Source organism: Varanus komodoensis, unplaced genomic scaffold, assembly GCF_004798865.1.
Source record: "Varanus komodoensis strain SLA01 unplaced genomic scaffold, ASM479886v1 scaffold3, whole genome shotgun sequence".
In the NCBI taxonomy this organism is placed as follows: domain Eukaryota; kingdom Metazoa; phylum Chordata; class Lepidosauria; order Squamata; family Varanidae; genus Varanus; species Varanus komodoensis.
Window position 1 is genome coordinate 21,264,739 of NW_025335761.1, and position 22,858 is coordinate 21,287,596.

Consider the following 22,858-nt stretch of genomic DNA (forward strand, 5'->3'; position numbering starts at 1 on the left):
GTGGCTGAGAGGGAGAGGGTGGGAAGAGAGCATGGCCCTTTGGGAAATCCCTGTGGGCTAGACTTGGCCCCCAGGCTTGAGGTTCCCTAGGCCTGATATAAAATAGTAACAGATAAGGCAGGGTGAGATTGGGGAGTTAAGCACCGTGAACTTGATACCTTCCTGAAGCAGAGTGATTTGTCTTGCTTGTAAGATTGCATAGCTTGGTCAAACAGCAAGCCTTTGTCATTGGCCTGGCGCCCATCAGCTGGAAACAGTGAAGGGAAGACACCTTGGGATACCAGCCAGGGGCTGGATGGGGTAATGACTTCCTGCTGTAACGCTATAATTTATGATCATGGTATAAATGGTTTCTTTTTCAAAAAGAAGAAAATCTCAGTGAGGTTATTGCTTTTACTTTATATGAAAAGGCACAGATTAAAAAGTATGTGGCTCTGTGGGAGGACAGGATAAAGGGAGAAAATACTCTGGGAGTGTTTAGCAAATAACCTGCCATGAGCTCATTTATGAGCATTGTCATTCTGTGCATGCCTACTTTGAAGTAAACTCCACAGAGCTCAGCTGGATTTGCTTTTGGGTAAACGTGAGTAGGATTGCAGCCTGAACTGCCCGTGCATGAAACCCTTTTCTTTCAGACTTCCAACTCACATTCAAGAACATGGATGTTCATTTTATTGCTCTAGTGCTCGCTTCAAGCAAAAAGGAGCAGGTATGAAAAGAAGTAAGCCATGTTGCCTTCGCTTGGGGCAGAGAGATGTGAATTCTTATATTCTTCTTCTCTTCCTGTTTCATGTACTGAGGAAAGGAAGCAGCATGTGGAGAAATGCCTCCTTCCAATAAAACGGAGCACGTGGACTACGGCAGGGTAAGTGGAGCAAGCAGAGTAAATGCCGTGAAGGAGACCAGGCAGAGTGGCAGGCCAGGCTGCCCCGTCTTCCCTAGCTGCGCACCGAGCCCCAGAGACAAGGGCTGCTTCCCAAGGAAGGTCTCTCAGCCCACTCGACACAAGGCACTGAGCAGCTCTTGCTGTTTTCTCAGCCCTGCAGGGCCTCTGATCGACAGCTCTAGGAGCTCTCCCTCGACTTCGGTGAGAGGTCCAGTGAGATGGGGAGGCTGGGCAGGCTGAATGACTCCTTCCTTGAGTCTCGGCAGCCATGCCCTTCCGTCATGCTGGATGCAGCTGAGGAAGAGGAAAGGCAAGGCAGCCTGACCTCAGGGCTCAGCATTGTGCTGTGTGGGCGCCTCACCTAAAACAAAGAGATTGTATTACTGCAATGCATTGTGTATGTATGAAAAGCAAGTTTTTATCAACTGGGTCAGTGAGGTTTTGCTTAATATCCCAAAATACTAGACTAGCAAGCCAGCTATCTTATTCGCAAGATGAATGTTAGCGAGGTCACACTTAGAGCCTCTTAGCCCATGACATTTTTACTACACAAAGGGAAGGAAACACATGTGTTTGGAAGCAGCTATGTGCTTAAGACTGAAGCAATTATTTGACATTCCCCACAACAGCTTTGCACAGTAGCACCAACCAGAAGCGCAGGGCAGATCCCTTGACGGAAAAGCTTTTTGCAACACTATTTGCGCACCCAGCGGCTGGTGCTGGATGGCTGCAGGCCGGTCCTGTTCAGTGTGGTACGGGCTGCCCAGAACAGATGGGAACACTGCACATTATCAGTACCCCTTTTTCTGTGTGGTCACTAGATCTGGAAGTGTCTCACACTTCTGAAGGTTTTGCAGGCTTCCCTTCAGATTAGTGTTTAGGAATTAAAATCCACGAGTTCTGCAAAAGTGTTGTCAATTCCGTGGTGGGTTCTGTCCAAATTGGGAAGTGCCTCACTTCCCCATCTTATAGCCATAGATTCCCAGGGAACACCTTTCTACAAAATCTGACCATGTTTATGAATTCAAAGTCGCTTCCTTTTCATCCCTTTCTAAGCTAAGTTGGATGTGTTTGTTCTGAAGTACTTGGGATATTTATTTTAATAAAACTCATTTAAGCTGCCAACATTCAAAAACTATCTTTTGCACATTATGTTGTGATTTTCAGGGGAAATCATGTAGGTGGTGCTGTTTGTATTGCCACACTGTAGATTATTTGATACTAAATGCAGCTGCACTGAGTGAGTGATTCAGTTTTACATCCCCTCTGTCTGTTCTTGACTGGTGTAGCTCCATTCCTCTCCAGTGGCTCCTACGAACCTGAAGCGAGAGTCGGCTGTCTACCCTGCAGCCTCACAGTGTGATCCCCTGCGCGTAAGGAAGGAGCTGTGGCTGAGTGGAAGAACACATGCTTTCTGTGCAAGAGGTCCCACATTCAGCTCTTGGCGTCTCTGGGTAAGTCTGGCCAAATCTCCTGCTTGAAACACTGGAGAGCCCTGCCACTTGGGATTCTCAGTATTGAGCTAGCACAAACAATGGATTTGCATGATATGAAGCGGCTTCCTCCCACGTAGGTTTATAACCTCCAGCTGGTTTTCTAGTCATTCCTCTTTCCAGGGAATGGTAGTTCATGTGGGTTGATGTGCGTTCTCAGTGTCTGGGTAGAAATGCCTGGTGTGGTGCACGATAGGGAAATTTACGTTTCTGATGTGGTGATCCCCTCCACATCGTCCACCTCACTGTAACTCTTAGGGTTGTTTGTTCCAGGTACTTCCAAACAAAGTGCCTCTCATACGCAGGGTCTGTGTACATTACCAACTTATGTTTTGCTAAATATCTGATAGCCAAGACTCACCCCTTTCCCCCTCTGAATTTATATTGCATCCAGTCTTCTTTTTATCCCTAGAAATAGTTTAGATTTGGAACAAGTAAGAGACAAAATTACCCATTCTTAGAGGAGCCCACCTGTGTTTTCACTTGAGCCACTGATCTGGCTTTTTGTCTTCAGAGCTGAAGGACAGCAAACCCAGGACTGACTCATGAATAGGTGCAGCGGGTCCCTCATCTGGGTGCCAGCTCTGCTTTCCCATCGCCCTGGGAATGCCTGCATGGTCTGGCCTGCCCTGATAGGGAGAATAGCCAGGGCTGCCGGGCCCAGCAGAGGCTGAGTGGGAGTAGGGAGACAGAGCTCAGAGACAGAGTGGGCAGACTCCTCGGGACCTGACCTGACCTCCCTGGGTCTGCTGGGTCCATTCACTGTGCTCAGGGACGCTCCCTTTGCCTTCTTACCTGGTTGGGGAATCGCACATACAACACTCTGACCGTGATGGCAGATCTTGTGTCATGCTCCTGGCTGCAAGTGGATGCTATTGTTTCTATGGCCGATTTTCTTCCAGCAACTGGAGGGCAGGAGAGGGATGATTATTTATGCAATGATTTCGAGAGAACAAGTTGATGACTGGGGAAACATATTAAAAATGCAGTCTTGGCTACAGAGGGGTGTTTTCAGGATCAAGGTCTGGCACTCAGACTGCAGGATGGTTGAGTCTGAGAGCATGCGTCCACACTTTGATCCCCACCCATTCTTCATTTTTGTGATCCAGTGCTGTTTGAGTTGCAGACAGTGTGCCACGAGAGATCCAAGAGAATGTCTTCCAAGCAGCACACTGCTTCAGACTCTTGCTTCAGCTCATCCTTTAGTGAAGACATGTCACGCTAAGATCTTCCTCCCCAGTCCTCTGGCATGAAGCCTCAGGTCCATCATGGCAAAACCTCATCCCACGCTCTTTTTGCTGCTGCTTTTTGTTCACTAACTTTAAACAATTTTTGTGGGGTCTTTGAATATGCAGAGGTTTTGTTTTGTGTTTTTTGTCATTGTTTTGCATGTGTACAAGAATATACTTTTGCCTGTCTGATATATGCTGTTCTGCCCTGTCACTTTCCTTCTGTGTTGCATACTGTCAACAGGAGTGAGAAAAATAGGTGCATCAAAAAGGAAGGGGACAATGAGAACGAAATCTCACTTTTGAATGTTGAGATCCAAGAGAAATGTCGTGCCCATCAACACTTTCCCAAAGTTTCCATCCAGTCCAGAAAGTGGAAATACTGGCTCTCTACTTTTTTATGGCTCCTTTGCGGACCCATTACTGCAATAACTACAGCAATAACTGTTCCCTTCCCTTCCCTTATTTATTTATTTATTTAAAACATTTCTATGCCGCCCCCATCACAACAAAGCCTCGGGGCGGCTCACAACATACATAAAATACAATCAATAATTTAAAAACTGGTACCATCTCGGCTATATATTAAAATCTATAAATACAATAATAATAAATTAACAGTTAAAATAACTTTTAAATAAAAAGGTCTTCACCTGGCGCTGAAAAGCAAATAATGACGGCGCCAGGCGGACCTCTCTGGGGAGCGCATTCCATAGGTGGGGCGCCACCACAGAAAAGGCCCTCCTCCGGGTACTCACCCTCCTAATATCCTTCATGGAGGGTTCCCGGAGAAGGGCATCCGCTGCCGATCATAGGGGGCGGGCGGGCATATACGGACGCAGATGTTCCTTTAGATAACCCGGTCCCAAGCCGTTAAGCCTTCCCTTCCCTTCCCTTTCCAATGTCCGTCACACCAATGTGCAGGAGCAGCTGACATAGATCAGAGACATCATGTTAGATTCCACCCTGCCACTCTGCTGCTATCCCGGGATTTTTGTCTTGCCTCCTGTTCAGCCAGTGCTCTGGTCCATCCTCAGTGTCATCGCCCTCCACGCTTTGTTCACCCATCCCTGGTCCAGCTGTGGCTATTGCAGCAGGTTTTTTTCTAAACTGTCAGAAATGTTTGTGCAAATTCAAAGGCATATAAGTAGGTGGAGGGGAACCTGGTGCAAATTTAGAGGATTGTCTGTAAAGGGAGAATTTTCTTGAAGTAGCTGCTCTGAAAGGGAGCTGGGAGAGGGGGAAAGGAGCTTTTCTTCCCTTTTCTGGCCTTGCTGGCGACTTGGGGAAGTGTTGAATGGAAGCAGGGCAGTGAAAAGTGTCAGTTCAACACTTAACTGAGAGAATTACCTTGCTAAGTGAAATACTGTTCCCAGCCCACCCTTTTGGGGAGAGACCATCCTGCCCCTCCTCTGCTGCCCCCTTTCCCCTCTTCCTTTTCCTCCAGTCCTTGGCAGGTGTGCACTGATTTGTGTATATACAGTTTCACCTTGGCGGTTTCTTTGTCTATTACCTACTGCACTTCACTCACTTTGGCAGCTGAAAGTTACAAGGACGTTATGAAGCAAGAACCACACATATCCGTCACAAGCACGCCCTTGCACAAGACTGACAAAATATTATTACTGAAGATAAATGTGGAGACATTTGTCATTTTTGGGGGGTGGCGAGCAAGTGACCATCCCTCCACAGTGTTGCTTGTGCCTCAGTAGAGGAGCCCTCACTGGTGAGGGAGGCCGGAGGCAGCACAGGGGAGTCCACAGAGAGCGGCAAGGAGTTGTGGCTGTTGCCAAGCAGCTCTGTAGCTGATCTCAGCAACCCACAATAAAAGGGCTGTCCCAGGTTCAGATGACACAAGAGCCCATCATGGGTATGATAATCCCTGAAACAAGCCATGGGCCAGAGTGCCTTGTTCCTGAAACCTGAGCCAGTCTACAGACACCGGTTGTGCAGATATCACAACAATATGTGGTAGGTAGCTACCTGCAGTACGTAATTGTGTCATGTGGTGGAATACTTAGGGTCATGCCCACTCCTACAGAAATTTACATTTACATTACCAAGCTAAATTCTAGTGATGGCATTAAGTAGCTGTTCATCTTTGCCCTGGAGGGCCAAGCTGGAGGCCTGGAAGAAATGTGTGTATTTAAAGCACAAGTTTACCATGTCCTGATATAACATGGGAGTGAGAATCTCCTTCTCACACAAAAGGAAGCATATGGGAGGGGCATGACCCCTGTCCTGCTTCCTCTGAAGGCAGCCAATTAATTGTTTTGTTGCCTTTAAGATGTGCTGACTGGAAAATGTTTAGTTGGGCCCTTAAACTGGCAACCTGGAACCTTCTTTAGGCAAGAAACAAGTGACTACAACGGTGAGAAGGAAGTCTCCATCTTACTTTCTCTCATAAGCAGGGTTAAGAAACTTGCCTACAGAATCCCAACATTAGCATGATGTCCCATTCAGTATTAAGATATGGAAATGATAGTGATTGCAGAAAGACCCAGCAAGAAACAAAGTGAGAAGAGTTCGTGTTGCTGAGAGCAGCACCATCGCTTGTATTCTTTAGCAATGCATGTCTGTCCTCAGAAATTAAAGAATGGAAATCGGCATCTTGCCAGCTCTTTCCGTAATCCCCATGAATAGATTGGCAAGTTCCTGCCAGTGATCATTTCAGCACATGGCCCTGATCAGATTTTTTTCACTTAGACAGATCGTAAAACTCCGTTGTTATATATACCTTTCAGTCTCCTTTGGAGGGTTATAAATGTAAGATGTGTCCCTCTGTAAAATTCCATGAACGAGGCTGGACGATTGTACAGTGAAATCCTCATGCGTAAGGATCCTCTGTGGCAGGGTGGCCATCTAGAGAGAAGTGCCCTTGATAGGATCAAATGAACGGTTTAACAAGTATGTTGACAGTGCTGGGGACTATTCTTTGCTTCCCCAATGTGGACTCTCTCTCTGGAATTTTCCCAGGTTGTTCTTAATGAAGCTAATACTTAAAGTATAATGATGAAAAATGTCATTTCATGTCACTATCCAGTGCAAAGCTCTGCAAGAACGTGAGAATCCCAGCCTGGAGCTCTTCCTCAGGACAATCTTTTGTCACTTTTGAGATGTGTTACGCTTAAGTTCCATACAAGGTTGTTTGGGAGCTCCTCTGAAGATCCTGACATGGAGGTGTTGCTTCTGGTAATAGAGCCCCTCTTGCAGTAGCAGCTTTCTCTGAATAAACTAACAGCTATTAACTTTGAGCAGCCTATTATGAAAGGCCTCCAGAGAACCTTTTCAAGACAGCTGTTTAATTTAAACCTGAGTGCTTCAGTATGTGCTCTTTCATCTCACTTGGCTGTATGTAAAAGTAATGGAAGACAAGAGGGATGGAAAGCAACTGTCTTGTGCTTTCTCAGTCCTTTTCATTGCTCTGCAATGTGTGGCAGTGAGGCAAATGGCTACACATGGCTTGCTGGACATACATGTTAAAATGTAACAAGACAGATGCTCAACATAAGAAGACAAAAGTCTGGTTTACCGACTTTAAAAGCCCCCTTGTCTGGAGTAGCAAAACAGCACAGCAATTCTATTTTCCTTCCTTTTGACATTAGCAATTGTAGGAAACGAAGTTTTTGCTGCGAAGTGAAGGCAAGAACATGGCATAATCCCATGAAGTGTAAGACTAGTTAGCTGAGGGAAGATTAACTTAAGTGGTTCCTGGAGGAGAGGTCTGTCCATCGCATTCACCCAGCTAGCTCAATGGAACCTCCATGTGATGAGGTACTAGATCAGCTTTCCCCAACCTGGTGCCCTCCAAATGACCTAGACCAGCACTTCCACAGTTCCCAGGCAGCCTGACCATCAGACATACCACAGGCAGTGGCCGTTACTTTCAGTATGCAGCCTCTGAGCAACACACAGTATCAGTTCTGTTTCAGGGAAACACAAAATGTGCCCCTGGAGACAATTCCTGGAGTAAAGTAACCTCTTCGTTCATCAGGGCTGTCAATTGTGTGTTTTAGGTATGGTGATGTTTGGGTGGGGAAATGCATGGAGGTAGGTAGGTTGCACTAAGAACAGTTGGTTGGATCTAGAAATATTCTTCTGTCCATGGAAAGCTACCATGTGCAGAATGGCACTTCCCATATCCTGTACCCCAGAAGAGGGTCCCCAGAGGGCCGCAATGGGGATGAGAGATATGGGAAGTTCCTTTCTGCAGCCATCTCCTTTGGTACGCAGAACAAAATGGAACTAATCCAGTCTGTTTGTATATGGAAGAGGTACCAGTGCCGAGCCTGTGAGATACAGCATGGGGGCATCCAGTCTTCAGAAAGGCCTCTCCACCTGTGGCTGGTGTTTTGATGTTGTTTCGATGTAGCAGCATCAGCATCAGCATCCACCCATCCATTTATTTTAAGTGGAGTTTTTCATCTTGAGGAATTCCTGACCAGCTACTAGTTTCTGTGCTTCGAGAGAGATACTCCAGCTGCATGGGAAAAGCCTGGTAATGCTTGCTTATTAGACCAAAGACACAGTACAGCAGGGGAAGCAAGAAGATGCCCGTGGATGTTAATGCTGGTGTCCACTGCAGCATCATTTTCGTAGCCCTTACAAAGATTGTAAGAAGGGGGGGAAATGCCATGGCAGCAGAGATAGACTTGGGGCAAAATGAGGCCTGCATCTTAACTTCCCACGAATGCCTCTGAGCTGCACGTGGGGCGCAGAGGCATTCTGAGGAGATGAAGTGGGTGGGTGGCAGCAGGCGGACCCTTCCCTCTGCAGCACAGCAGCCACCAAGAAAAAGAAAGGGCGAAAGAAGGAGAGACCCTGTTGCCACTGTCTGCTACATGGCGTGTGAGCTAAAGAGAGCCGTGGCAGCGGGGGAAAGGGGGCCTGGGTAGGACAATGGTCGCCTGGCTACGGGGAACAGCAGAGAGCCCTCTGAGAGCAACTGTGGAAGCAGGGGGACTGTGGAAGCCTGAGTGGGGGTGTGCTTGTGTATGAGAGGGTGTGACAGAAAGGCTTTAAGCAAGGGATCATTTGGAGGAATACTGGAAGAAAGCGAGTGGGCTTTTCCATGGAGTTGTAAAGTGCATGTTAATAGGCATGTGTGCATGCACACACGAGGCGCAAGTTGGGTGCTTGCGTGTGCTACGTGGGGGGAAACATGGAGTGCTTGTCTGGGTGGAGATCCAAGAGTTTGTGTTTGTGTGCATGGCGCGTGGGTTGGATTGAGAGAGGCTGTGTGTGGGTGGGTGGTGACCAAGGGTGAAAGAGGAAAAGGCCTGTGGGTGGGAAGCATTGGCTGCCGGAGGGGGAATGGAGAAACAAAGAGCTTGCCTTCAGTGAAATAAGTTTCTGCTGGCACTGAACAGCGGGTGCAAGGCAATTCTTCAGTTTGCTGGGACTCAGGCCCCACGTCTGCCTTGTATTCAGTTTTTGGGCCAGGTGAGTTGCCCATGGTGACTCACTATGCCTTCTATGGCAGCCATCTTGTGGTGGTGCCCAAAACAGTCTCTCAAACTGTCAGATGTGCCCACAGACCCAAAAAACTTCCCTGCCATTCATTACAGTGAGTTTTCAGACTTTATTTTTAAGTTGTTATATAAGGGGCCATATTGACAGCCTAGCTCTAAATAGAGGACTGATTAATGGTCAAAGTATTCTTGAGAGGATGTGACAATAATGTCATTGTAATATTGTATTTGTCTTTAAGGTTTGTTGTTTTTAATGACCAAAGTTTGCCTTGGATAAAATATAAACCTACTTGCCAAGGACAACTGAAAATCTGTTTTTGGTGCAACCTCCGAGAAGCATTTTATTTTATTTTTTAAGAGCATATTAGGAATATTTTCCTGGACAGATAGATCTCCTGTCAGCCTATGAGAGGCAAAGACCATTTTCCTGGCATAAACAAAAAATTCTCTTATGGACCATGGTACTGAATTTATTTTCGAGTCAGAGCTGTGTTAAGAAATGCTTAATCAGCGCTATTGAATGTTTCAGGAGCAGGCCAGGTCAGAATGCCAGACCCCTGAGACCAAGAGCTGGAGCGGACCACAGGTTCGTGCTCGCTTAAATTGGATCCCGGCTCAGCTTGCTGTTCCAGCAGCATGTCCCTGCTGACGACTCCACAAAACTATCTCAAATGTTTGACAGCATGCCAAGGGTTTAGAAATAATTTGGAGACCAGCAGAATTTTTTAAAGATTTTGGGAACTCTTGTAATACTGAAACTCTGTAAATTAAAAAGAACTTTTCCTCCAACCATCTTTCATCCGTGTTCATAACGATATGATTGGAGGTTTTTTTTTTTTTAATCCAGTGGATACATATTTTGGAAGCAGTTGGCAAGCCTGTGGTATGGAAGGTGGGAAGAGCGCTTGGCTGAGTCTGGCCTTGTCAGCTGCCACGAACAGCAGGCATCCGGAGGTCCCAGGGCTTCTCTTCCGCACACTGCCATCGCTGGGCAGAGGAGTATGTTCACTTCCTTCTCAGGCAGGGGGCTTTGTGAGTGGGCCACTTGGTCGCACAACGGCCCCGTCCAAAATGAGGAGGTGCCAACAGGAGTGCGGTGGCTGCAGTCTCTGGTTCTGGGGGCAGGTCTGCCAGCATTTAGCTGCCTGCCATAGTGCAGTGGGGAGCGCCATGCCAGAGCAGGCTACGGAGAAGGTGGGGGAGGGCTGGAGTCAGTGGTCGGGCATCTGCTTTGCAGGCAAAAGGCCCTGAGTGCAGACTGCAGACAGGGCTGGGAGAACCCCTGCCTGAAACCCAGGGGCGGCTGTCATCAAATACGTAGAAAGCATTGACTCAAAAGGACTCTTAAGTGGGGCATAAAGCAGCTTCCTGCAAGACAAAACTACATTATAACCTTAAAAAACAGGAACTTGAGGGAAATGCATCTCTATTCCTGAACAAAAGCAGAGTATTATTCTCACTGAAATAGGTTTTGGGTGGTCTCTCCCATCCGTCTTTCCCTGAATGGGCAATCTGCAGCTTTCCAGGCATTTTTGCCCTACAGCTCCCAATAACTCTCACCAAAGGCTGGCCATCCTCTCCAGCCCAACCCAATTTGCCAACTTCTGCACTACACACTGGCTTTGGGAGTAACAGATACAGAATAATTTTGTGAAGATTGTTGCTTTCAGAATGCCAGACTGGTTTCCAATCAAAATTCCTTGAAAATTATGGAAATTGAAAACATTCATCTTGCAGTTACACTGTGAACCATTTTGGGAGTCCTTTATGAGACAACTAAGGCAGTTATAACATTAAGAATGAAAAAAAAGAATGATTTTTGTTATCAGTGTTCTTAGACCTAAAAGATGTAGACTTTGCTATTATCCATAAAAATGGTTAGCAGCCATAGGCAAACCTAGGCTCTTTGGTCCTAATTTACAAGAGGGACTTTTTTATTAGTAAACAGTTGGATTTGTCTGGAGAGGTTGCACATGCAAATCAGCATCCCAGTTTTGCAAGAATGGTTCCACTTGCTAACCATCTGCCAATCTGCATGTAATGTAATTCAGTCTGTTCCCAGCCGCAAAGCATTGTTGTTCGTAATTACTGCCAGCTCTGCTGGTGAGCAAGGGAAAGGAGGCAAGGGAGAGAAAGTTTTGGAGTTCAGCCTCTCACTTCCCCGCAGTTCTCTTCAGAGGGTGCATTTTTGGGAGTTCTCCTCCCCCTCTGCAAACATTTCACAAAGCTGGCTGTGAAAAAAGGACCTGACCCAGGAGCAATTCTAGCCGAATCTGCGTGTGAAAAAAATTGGCTGCTGAGGGAGCTAGGGAGCTAGCTAGTCACGCAGGCCAAGGCTGTAAATCCTGGAGCTGAGCGGTGTTTACCACTTTCATTTCCTTTATCTCCCAGCTTCTGTCACGCACTCCCAAAGTAGCAAGGCCAGGAAAAAGGGAGAGAACTACGGACAGGAGTGGATGGTTCTGGAGCGTGTAAGAACTGTGCTGCACATATTATCAGTGGGATTTTAAATGGTAGCACTTCTTTCAGAGCAGAAATTTGGGGATTTGTGACCTGTCGTACAATATAGGATTGCATTTAATGTGCAACTTTCTGGAGTCCGTGGTGGCGTACAGGCCACATTAATGCATGTAGCTTACAATAAGGTGCCTCTCTCTACCGAAATCTCAAGATGCTGCAGCATGGGTGTACATCACCTGGCTAGGCGAGAAACAGGTGAGAAGGACCCACAAGGTTGGTTCCACCCATGTCCTTTTAGTATTCATATATTTTCTGGGACACCTATGTAGGTAGGAGATGTGGTTTTCATACCACTACAGATATGTGTGGATGGGGAGTTGGGGTGCACGTCGTAAGAAAGTTGAACCTTAGAAGATCCATGCTGGATCACACAGTGCCCAACCAGATGACTCTGGAAATCCCATCTCGTGCTTACTTGAGATAATTTACCTAAGCACTGTATGAGGACGCAATACTTAATCCTCTACCATGCAGCTTCAGGGGCTGACCCCACGTGCTAGAATCCATTTTCTCCTTATTATGGATAATTTTATAGACCTCCATCATGTCTAATTTTCTGCATCATTTGTGTAAGCTAAAGAGCTATTGTTGCTTGTTTGCTTGAACCTCATCAACAAGAAACTTGTTCAGTTTCTTTCTGTCAGTAGCATGTTGTGGTTTTTCAGGGTTGGCCCAAGACATGTTGCTACCTGGGACAAAGGACAAGAGAACATCTCAAGTTCCATACACAAGCCATGAAGCCTATTAATTAAAAAATATTTTCTGCATTGATCATGGAACAGCATCCTCTGTTGATGTTGAGGGCAGCAAGCTAGCATAGGAGTTTGCATGTTCCATTTTCGACTCCACAACATCTATCAACTAAAGCAGCTGCCTCTACCTAATGGTAGGGCTGACTTTGTTAATTTATTTAGCTTGATCCCTGGAGTCTGGTGGTTGGCTTCTCTTTTCTAGCAAAAAAATGTAGCGGATCAAAATGCAGTTGATCATCTTCAGGACTGAAAAGAGCCTCATATATGAATTCTTCTGTGAATGACAGGGAGTTGTGGCATTCTGTAGATCCCCTACAAGGCCTTGGCTCCCAGCAGTCACTGGGTTGGGGTGCAGTCTTAAAACTCCCAGCACTCTGCAGCCAGCATGAAATGTTGGGATTTGAAGGATTTTTTTTTCTGTCTAAATATGTATAGGATTATATCCTAAGCTTTTCAGCCCATCCACAAGAGTTCAGGCATTGCCTAACCTCTCCCAAATTGAAACAAAACCTGCTATTCCTTATTGAGCCATAGGAAGCAGGAGGACTCACCTTTTATGTACTCGACTGCGTAAATGAAATACAGCACGTGGAGTGGGAGAGGCTTTTCAGAGCTGTCCTTCTGTCTGCTTCTCCAAGGCTGATCTTTAACAACCAATATTAATGATTCTGGATTTCGATGATAAATTTCTGAGCACTAGGTCATGTCTGAAGCCAGGAAGGAGCCTTTTAAAATATATTCTTTTCCAGCACACATGGCTTTAATTTGCTGTTTTTGTTTTTTTTTCCTCTTTAAGAGGCGCGATATGCCTGACAAATGTACCTCCCACCACACACTCATCTGTGGCTGCCTCAGAGAGTGAAAAACCTATATAACATAGCAAAGTTGTGACCTGGGCTTGCTTACCCCCCAAAACTCTTCCTGTTCTTTGCTAAGTGACCCGAGTGTAGATTGTACTGTGAGGGCGAATGGGCTGCTGCTTTAAGAGCTGCCTGGTTCTATCGCATTCACACTGGAGGCATAGCAGGGTGCAGGATCAAGGAACACAGATGTGATCCAGCACCTTTCTATCCACATCTTTAGCTTGTCAGCTCATGAAGTCAGGTTGGCAGAGACATTGTGCATTATCTTTTTAAATCTCAGGTAGGCTTTGTTATTCTTTTAAACATGCAAAGGTGGGAAGAATTTCAGCGGCATTTCAGTGATTAGCTTCAGATGTCATGAGTGGAGCTGGCTGTCTCTAGGGGTCAGACTAGATGGCCCGGGAGACCCCTTCTGTTTCTATGTTTCTAAATCTCAGAGGGAGAGCTGAACACAGAAGCAGGGTTACTGTATACACAAGATTAGAACTGTGTTTTAACCTCCTTAGGACAACCTTTCCCAACCTGTGCCCTCAAGTGATGGACTACATCGTCCACCACCCCATCAGCAGGGGCAGGGGTTAGGGTGATGGAACTTGTAGTCCAGCTCAGCCAGCAGACAGCAGCTTCAGGCAGACGGTCCTATCAGCAGGCCCATGAGATGTAATTCTGAAATGCCACCTGTGGGTTTTCCTGAGATGCATTGGCCTGCTGTGTTCACTGGGCTGGCTAGCGCAGTGGTGTCAGCAAGGCCTTTGCGCAGCTGCAGTATCCTCAAGGAAAGGTGAGAACTCTGTTTTGACATACTAGGGGGGTAGCCCATTAAACTCAAGCTGTACTGATATCTCCAAGTTACAAACAACCCATACAAGAAGAACTGCCATCAAGCCTATTAATTTTTTAAAATTACTGCTGGAAATGATCATCATCATAGAGAAAAGAAGCAAAAGGGGAGAGAGGGAGGCCTCCAAAGCAGGCCTTCCCTTCCTGCCCTGGCCATTCCAAGAGGGAAATTTCTCCCTTATTTCCTTGCTGCAAAGAGGTGGCATTGGTGAGTTTGGGCAGTGGGGGCAGGCTAAAGATATTTGCAGTTTTTCCACTTTCATGGGGTTCCTGCACCCCTAACCCCTGTGAATGTGGAAGGTTGACTATATGTGCCTCAACTTACATGCGGATTTGACTTAGAGCCAGTGTGGTGCAGTGGTTAAGAGTGTGGGACTGGGACTCAGACGATCTGGGTTCTAGTCCCAGCTCAGCCATGGTGCCAACTGGGGGACTTTGGGACAGTCACAGACTCTCAGCCCAACCTACCTCACAGGGTTGTTGTTGTGGGAATAAGATGGAGGAGGAGAATGATGTAAGCTGCCTTGAGCCCTTTGTAGGAAAAAGGCAGGATATAAATCGAAAAATAAATAATAAAGACAAATTTCTATTGTCCCAGGAATGGAACTCGTTTGTAACCTGGGGACTGCCTGTACCAGCTTAATGGCTTCCAAAGAATGCTAGAAACTGTAGTTTGGCAGGAGACAGAATTATATCAGGGATTTCCTAGTCCCTTTTCACAAAACTACAGCTCCCAAGTTTTCCTGTGATGGGAGAATGAATATTAAAACTTGACTGTGTTTAAGGAAGATATGCCCCTAACAATAGCAGGAAAGAAGTCTCTGCTTCTGTCCATCTGTGTGCCTCTGTGAAGCGCTAGCTGATAAAACAGAGGCACTTTTGGGTCAGATAGCTCTGGGGCACTAGAATATATGATTTCAGGATCAGGCCCTCCCCAAATACATATTCACTGGAAGAGGCTTAAAGCTTCCATTTTAATTATAAGTAATTAATCCCAGATAGCGTCAGAAAAACAAGCTTGCAATAAGATACTTAAACATGCTGATTCTTCTCCAGGAGAAAACTGTACTTTTAGACAAGTTCCCATCTGTGCAAATAATAAAATGATGTGGTTATAACTGGCTATGAGTCTACATGTTGAATCAGCCACTAATAAGCATAGAGAGCATAAACTGAAACTATGCCAAACAGACTTCTCAGTTCTCTTAAGTTATAGATTTTATAATACTCAGTTATTGGAAGTCTTTTGCAATAACTTGTGTTATGTGTAATATTAAATGCACAATTTACAAGTTCTCTACAGAAGAAAAAAACTGATCCATTCAAAGCTTTACTAGTTGGCTGGTCCAGAGCTGACATTTTTCACCATTCTAATAAACCAAAGGTTGGAGCTAGATCATCTCATGTAAAATAGAACCACCAAAGTTCAGTTAAGGTGAGCAACAGAGTCCAGTCACTTGAGTGCTGGTTGTGACTGGATGGAGGATTGCAGGTTCAGGGTCTGATTCAGGGTCAAACGTTACACCGGAGTTGTGTTTAATCAATCATCAAACCCTTCTGCACAGCAAAGGGCCTTCACAAGGGAGAGAGAGACAACAGAAAAGGTCTACGAAAAGGACATACTGATTCCTTCCTTCACCTTCTCTCTGCCTCTGGTGCTTTCACCTCAGAGACCCTTCTTTGTGAGGTAAATGCGGATCCAAAACAATAATAGAAGAACAGCTCAGTAGCGGAGGGGATTTCATGAAAAAGGTGGCTGGCCATGGAAGGGTTAAGCACTTCCTATTACATGTGTGTATTCCATGAGCCCTTTTAGCACTGGATGTGGATGCATGTAATGGCTTGTCCTTTTCTCATAAAAAATCTGATGCTATGGAAGCTGCTTTTAGTTGTGCCTACATAGCCCCTTCTTCACACCAGAGGGTAGTCATGACCACTGACTAGTAGTCCTGATGGCTGTGTGCTACCTGCAGTATCACAGGTAAGACCTGTATCAAACCCATATACACCAGTATTTGGGGAACTTGGGCAGAAAGGGGCTGTTGCACTAATGTTGAGCTAGTGGGTTTCCCATGGACGGCTGCTTGGCCTCTCTGTGAACAGAATGCTGGACTAGATGGACCTTGGCGTGATCCAGCAGGGCTTCACTGATGTGCTTGGCAGCTGTTGCCTTCCTTTCGTGGATGATTGGGTGATTTAGAAATGCAAATTCAGTTCCTCCAGCACGACCACCCCCATCAAAATCAGACTTGCTGTGGCTGGCTACCTTAAACATTTTGTGTTCCTTTTTTTAATTTGGGCAGTCCATTCATTGATCTTCCGCATCACATCTGTTCTGTTAGACTTAACTACTGGAGTCATTGCCCTGGGGATTGTGGCTTCCTTCCTATGCACTGCAGAAGGTATATGGCAGTGTTTAATTAGCATGGATGTGATAGGCATCTTATAAGGCACCCCAAGTGTCACTTGGGAATCTGTGTTTGTACCAGGACTGGTGAAAACAGAACTATTTTGACAAGACTAAGATGGAAAGCTGAGCAAGCCAATGTGTTGCTATGCATTTGGATCTGCTATGCAAACTTAGCAGCAGTATTCAGTGTTTCCCACGCACAGGCAAATGGAAGTTATATTGTATGCTTTTGTATTTTCTTTAGACCTTGCCTAATTGCAAGCAAGAAACTATTAAAATGTTGAGGAAATTAATGTCATACGAACACTGCAGCAGAAGTGGAAGCAAAAAATGTGTGATTGGGATCCAAGTAAGCAGTGACATGGAACTGTTAAACATCTTGGTTTTTCACTATAAAATTCAGACAAGTTGGTAAAACAAAGGCAAGAGATAAGCCTGCACTTATTTATTCATTGGGTCAAGGGTAATCTTTTCCAGCAGGTCTCTTGGCTGTTTACTTTTGAGTCACTTGAAAATTGCTGGGGGGCTCAGATGACCATGCAAACACTATTTTTCCTGTTCTATAAATCAAAGTGCAAACATAATTAATGTTAACAGTATTTTAATTCTGCAACAGGATCACTGCTAAAACCAGTGTTGCATTGTGGGAATAATAGATTTGAGGATGAAAAAGGCTCTTTCATGGTTAATATTTTCAGGGAAATCAAATACAGCATAGGTGCAGCTTACTATAAAGAACATGAGTGCTAAGCCAGGGCATTGGAAGCTTGTTTGATAGAAACAGAGAAACAGAGCGAGTCAGAAGGGGTCTCCCAGGCCATCTAGTCTGACCTCCGGCACCAGCCGGCTCCGCTCACGACATGCCCACCATGTGGACGTCCAGCCTATCCTTGAACACCCTCACTGATGGGGCCTCAACGACCTCTCGTGGAAGCCCGTTCCACACCCTCGGGGTCCTGACTGTCAGGAGTGCTTCCTGGCATCCAAATGGAACCTTGGCTCCCTGAGCTTCGCTCCGTTGGAGCGTGTCCTGCCTTCCTCTGCAGGGGAGAACAGGTCTCTACCCATCTCCGTGTGACATCCCCTCACATACCTGTATGTTGCCAACATATCCCCTCTGAGTCTCCTCTTCTCCAGGCTGAAGAGACCCAGTTCCCTCAGTCTCGTCTCATACGGCATCCCCTGCAAACCCCAGCCTCCTCCTTCCTCCCATCCTCCCTGATACCTGGCCCCTCTCTGTAGGAGTCCTGTCAGTCCCTGCAGTATCTCTAAAACCCTGCTTCCAGAGCCCTGATCCTCCCCGCACACTTGTCCAGTGCAGACACGTTACTGTGGGGCCTGAACCCCCCCCCCCCCCCCCCCTTTTAAAGTCTTCTGGACGAAGCTCACTAGAGCATCTCCAAAGGACCTTTTCCCCATCCTCGTGAGGTGTAATCCGTCCCTTGCCAGAAGTCCATTGGCAAGAAAAAGAGTGCCGTAGTCGAGGAACCCGAGGCGTTCCTTCTGGCACCATACCCTAAGCCAGTCGTTCTCCTCGGAGGCCCTCCTGTCCCTTCCTGGCCCAAATCCTCGGACGGGTAAGATTGACGAGAAGGTCACTTGGGCCTTCAGCTCCCTGAGTTTCTTCCCCAAGGCCTCAAAGTCTCTGGTGGTCCCAACCACACCCTGCCTGGCCACATCGTTTGTGCCCACATGGATTACCAGGAGCGGCTGGTGACCCCCGGAGCAAACAAGATGCTCCACTCTGTCCTTCACATGCCGGATGCGTGCGCCCGGCAGGCAGCAAACCACCCTTGTCTCCAGGTTGGGGCGGCACGCCGCCGCCTCAGTGCCCCTCAGCAGGGAGTCCCCAACAACAATCACCCGCCGCCGTACCTTCCCGGTGCTGGTGGGCAGCCCTGCTCTGGCCCTCGCCTCTCTCACAGCGGCCCCCTTGCCGCCTGACGTCCCAGGCTGGGGGTCCTGCTGGTCCCCCGAGGCCTCATCAGCCCCAGCCTCCCCAAGTGGAGCGAACCTGTTTCCCAGCTCCAGATTGGTGCCAGGAGAAGGAGGAGGCCATGCTGGCCTCCTCCTCCTGTGGGTGACATACCTCCATGTCTCCGCAGCTGCTCCTCCCGTGGCCATTCCCTCAACCCTCTGTCCAGAGGGGGGCTGCTCCGGAGGGGCCTGGAGAGCTCTCGTGGCCCTCAGGCACCTCACCTCCTCCTCTAGCAGGGTCACCATCTTGCACCGAGGGCAAGTGTATCCCTGCCTCTCCTGGGGGAGAAGGACGAACATGTCGCAGCTCTCGCAGCGGACAGCAACACCCGTGACTCCCGCCAAGGCCATCTTCTGGTCTGCCATCGGTATCCCTTCCGAGACCTTACCTTGGTCCCCTGCCTTGTTTGTCCTGCAGTTCCTCTCATTCACCCAGTTCTCCCAGACAAAAACCCACACACACACACACACACACACACGCGGAAAACAAAGCACAGCACAGCACAAACAACAAACAAACAATCAAACCTCTGTGTCTCAGGGAAGGGAGTCTCTGGACAGCTCGGGCCGCAGCTAAGGGCCGCAGACAAGGGACACCTTATCAGTCCCTCAGGCCGGTGGCCCCGCCTGTCGGCTTCCTCCTGGCTGCTCTAGCCTCTCTGCCCCCCCACTTCCTCTCCGCTGCTCCTGGCCCTCTGCTCCCCTGCCCAGCTCCTACCTTGCCTTCGCCAGTCCCCTGGCCACTCAGCACTCTCTCCCAGCCTGTGCCTCTGCTGCTCTGCCAAGAGGCCAGAGCCAAAAGGTCTTGATGATCTGGTTCCAATCAAAATGGTCTTGATCTGGATCTTCAGCGATAATAAATCAGGCACAGATATTTTCAGCTCTTCTACCACCTTTCCACAGAATACCTTGAGTGGAGCTCATGGGTGGTTCTCAGTCAGTACTCCAAGAACTTCTGATCTCTGCATTGGCATCTAGAGCATCAGGCAAAAATATTTTCTACCTCTTCTGACAAAGATTCTTCGAAGTGGAAATGGCAAGGTGCATTTCAGTCTCAACACTTGAGGACCAAATTACATGTAAATGCATATAACAAGGTGCATGTGCTCAGCATTTTCTTACCTGCTTCAAATTGCCTTCCAAAATGCTTTTTGACTCATTACAATTTATTTGATGAACGAATAGTTCTAATGCATTTTGTTCCATGTTAAGATGAGCTTTCCTTCATGGCTTCATGCATCTGGCTGTCTGGCTGTTCAACAAAATTGATGTCAGCCATTCTTTTGACACCAGATTGCTGCTTCTTAAAAGAGGACTCCTTTGCAGTGAGCCTATTAAGCAATGAAGGTGGAGAAGATTCGGGCCCTGGACTTCAATGTTAAGAGTTCTGCAAGGTGTGTTCCCTGGTTTTTATGCAAGAGGAAAGGAAGAAGCATGGATGACAGAAGGGTTCCTTTTGAGAGAACAGGTAGACTTAAATGAACTGAATGCAACAAAATACCACACGGATGTGTGCAGTTATTCTTGATGGCCACAGTCAATAGCCATTCCCACAGACCTGGAGTTTGTTAGGAAATGTACAACGGGGTACCTTTATTATTTATTTATTTATTATTTATATTATTATTTAAAATATTTATTTATTTTATTTATTAAAACATTTTTATGCCGCCCCATTCGCCGAAGCCTCGGGGCGGCTCACATCAATAAATTAAAATAATTATAATATAAATTAAAATATAAATATAAAATTAAAATACAACAGTACAGTATAAAATAAGCCGTCCTGGCCAGATAAAACCAATAAAGTTAACAGTTAAAATGCCGCTTGAATAAAAAGGTCTTCGCCTGGCGCCGAAAAACAAATAACGACGGCGCCAGGCGGACCTCTCTGGGGAGCGCGTTCCATAACTTAGGCGCCACCGCGGAGAAAGCCCTCCTCCGAGTACCCACCCTCCTAATTTCTTTCATGGAGGGTTCCCGGAGAAGGGCCTCCCCTGCCGATCTCAAGGGGCGGCTGGGCATATATGGATGCAAGCGCTCCTTCAGGTAACCAGGACCCAAGCCGTTTAGGGCTTTATAGGTCATCACCAACACCTTGAATTGGGCCCGGACTTCAATGGGAAGCCAGTGAAGCTGATGGAGAACTGGAGTCATGTGAACACAACGCCCAGTCCCTGTCAGCAGCCTGGCAGCTCTGTTTTGAACCAGTTGAAGTATCCGGACCGTCTTCAGGGGTAGCCCCACGTAGAGCGCGTTACAGAAGTCGAGACGGGAAGTCACCAATGCATGTGTCACTGTCGCGAGGCAGTCATACTCCAGATAGGGGCGCAGCTGGTGGATCAGCCGAAGCCGGAGGAAAGCGCTCCTCGCCACTGCTGTCACCTGAGCTTCTAGTGAAAGCTCTGGGTCGAGGAGCACTCCCAAGCTGCGAACCTTGTCCCTAAGAGGGAGTGCAACCCCATTCAGAACAAGGTTCAGTTCACCCTCTCCAAAGCCAGAACCACCAACCAACAGGACCTCCGTCTTGTCTGGATTGAGCTTCAGTTTATTGGCCCTCATCCAGCCCATTACGTCGGCCAGGCACCGGTTCAGTACAGCCACTGCCTCACCTGGATTGGTGGAAAACGAGAGGTAGAGCTGGGTATCATCAGCGTACTGATGGTTCCGCAGCCCACACCGCAGCCCAGAAGTGCAACTGCTGTCATGCTTGCCTTGTTATGCTTGTGTCTGGCTATTATAATGGTCTCCAGTCCTGGGCATTGATCAGCCCTTCATTCACTTGTTTCAGGATCAGTCAGTCCCCCATGTCTCCACTGGTCTGGAATTGTGTTCACACCAGCCATCAAAAAACAGACCAGATTTTATGAAGTTGAGTATTTCTGAAAGAAGTCTGCTTGCAGCTCTGGCAAATTCCAGAAGAAGAAGTCACAGTTCCAGGAGACCTGCTGAGCTTTCCTCCATATGTGCCTTGCATATGTCTAACATACGGCAGAGGGGCCCCACAGAGTCAGTGGGAGGATGTGTTGTAAGTATTTTAGACTCTAGTGGTTATAAAAGCACAAATATATATTATGAGGAGTGGTATTACAGCTTCAGGGTCCTTTTAGCAGGAGAACCTGAGCCTGTGCTTCACTGAGCCTCTTGCCTGTTCACTGTCTCAAGCAAGCTTTCTGTTGCATACAGCTCTGTCATATGGCCAGAATCGCAAATGAACTGTGTAATTGGATGGATAGGATTCCGTGATTCTTTCATCCCCAGCATGTACAGATTTTCCACTCCATCAACAGCTCAAAGAGCAGCTGACATTAACCAAGCAAGGAACACTCTAAGTTCAGGTAACATTGGAAGGATTTTCTTGAATATCTTTTTGCTATCTATGAGCACATTTAGTGAGGCAGGCAATTCTCTTGGTAAACTCAAGGCAAAGAGCATGACCAACGAGTTCTCGTTTCCAGTTGCTTCAAAACTCTCTGCCATCATATGTTGCTTTTTAATAACTATATTTCTGTACATTTTATGAAGACAGTTTTTACTAATAATTCATTCACCTTACTCAATTTTTAGTTTAATGTTTTCAAAATACGATGATCCACATTGTTTTATTTCTAAACTAAAGGCACCTCAGTGTTCCTTTTAAATTTAAACACAAGTTTTACCCCGAACACAGGAAAATCAAAATAAAAACTGATGGTGCTTCTGGACAGATTTGTTACTCTGCCATTTCCCTGCCTTAAACATATTTTTTTTGAATATGTGCATGCATATGACATACTTTTCCATTTGAAACCCTCATATTTTCCCATTGCTTCTTAAGTCTTTTTTTCCTTACTAGAAAAAAGATCTGTTACAAAGAAAAGGATGGAATTGGCTCAGGAAGCCTTTTGATTTCTAGTAGCAGGAACCCTCCTTCTGGAGGCATCCACAGACTCCTTGGATAGGCTGCAGCCATAGTGAAGTGGGTATAATTGGCAGTACATGAGCCTTTTTTCCCTTAAGTGCTTGCTAACAGGGCAGGGCCCCAAGTAGAGGATGCCATGGAGAGGGACATTGGTGACTGGGATATTGGTAAGCTGGGCTAAATAGAGGACACTCGTGCACAAAAGGCTGGGTCACCAGAATCATAAGGGTTTCCAAAATGAATTCAGTTTGGTGATATGGTATGGTGGGAGCTTCTGCTGAGAGCTGGCAACCCCAGCAGACCAACTGCAGAAAGGGTGCTGAGGTAGGGAATGAGAATACAAGAGGCAAGAGGGATGGAGTGGGGAAGTAAGTCATGGCAAACTACAAAAAGGGAGATACTGTCTCCCAGTTTTACTCCCGTTTCAGAACAGTTGCAGTGCACTCCCTCCCCCTGGGCCCAGTGACTTCCTTCCCTGCCTTTATATTTGCACAGATGTTCCAAACAGCATTAAAA

General features: G+C 46.8%; 1 long non-coding RNA gene across 4 annotated transcripts; it reads left to right on the forward strand.

Moving 5' to 3' along the window:
* Positions 1 to 22,258, forward strand: LOC123026953. Of its 4 annotated transcripts, none has more exons than XR_006415418.1 (5): positions 1 to 865; positions 2,176 to 2,340; positions 19,735 to 19,909; positions 21,233 to 21,469; positions 21,628 to 22,258. It is a non-coding gene; the product is annotated as an uncharacterized LOC123026953 (long non-coding RNA). The 4 variants fall into 4 exon arrangements; XR_006415417.1 differs by having other exon boundaries at positions 19,735 to 19,835; XR_006415419.1 differs by lacking the exons at positions 1 to 865; positions 2,176 to 2,340 and adding exons at positions 14,638 to 15,489; positions 19,345 to 19,538 and having other exon boundaries at positions 19,654 to 19,835.
* The last annotated feature ends 600 nt before the right edge of the window (positions 22,259 to 22,858 follow it).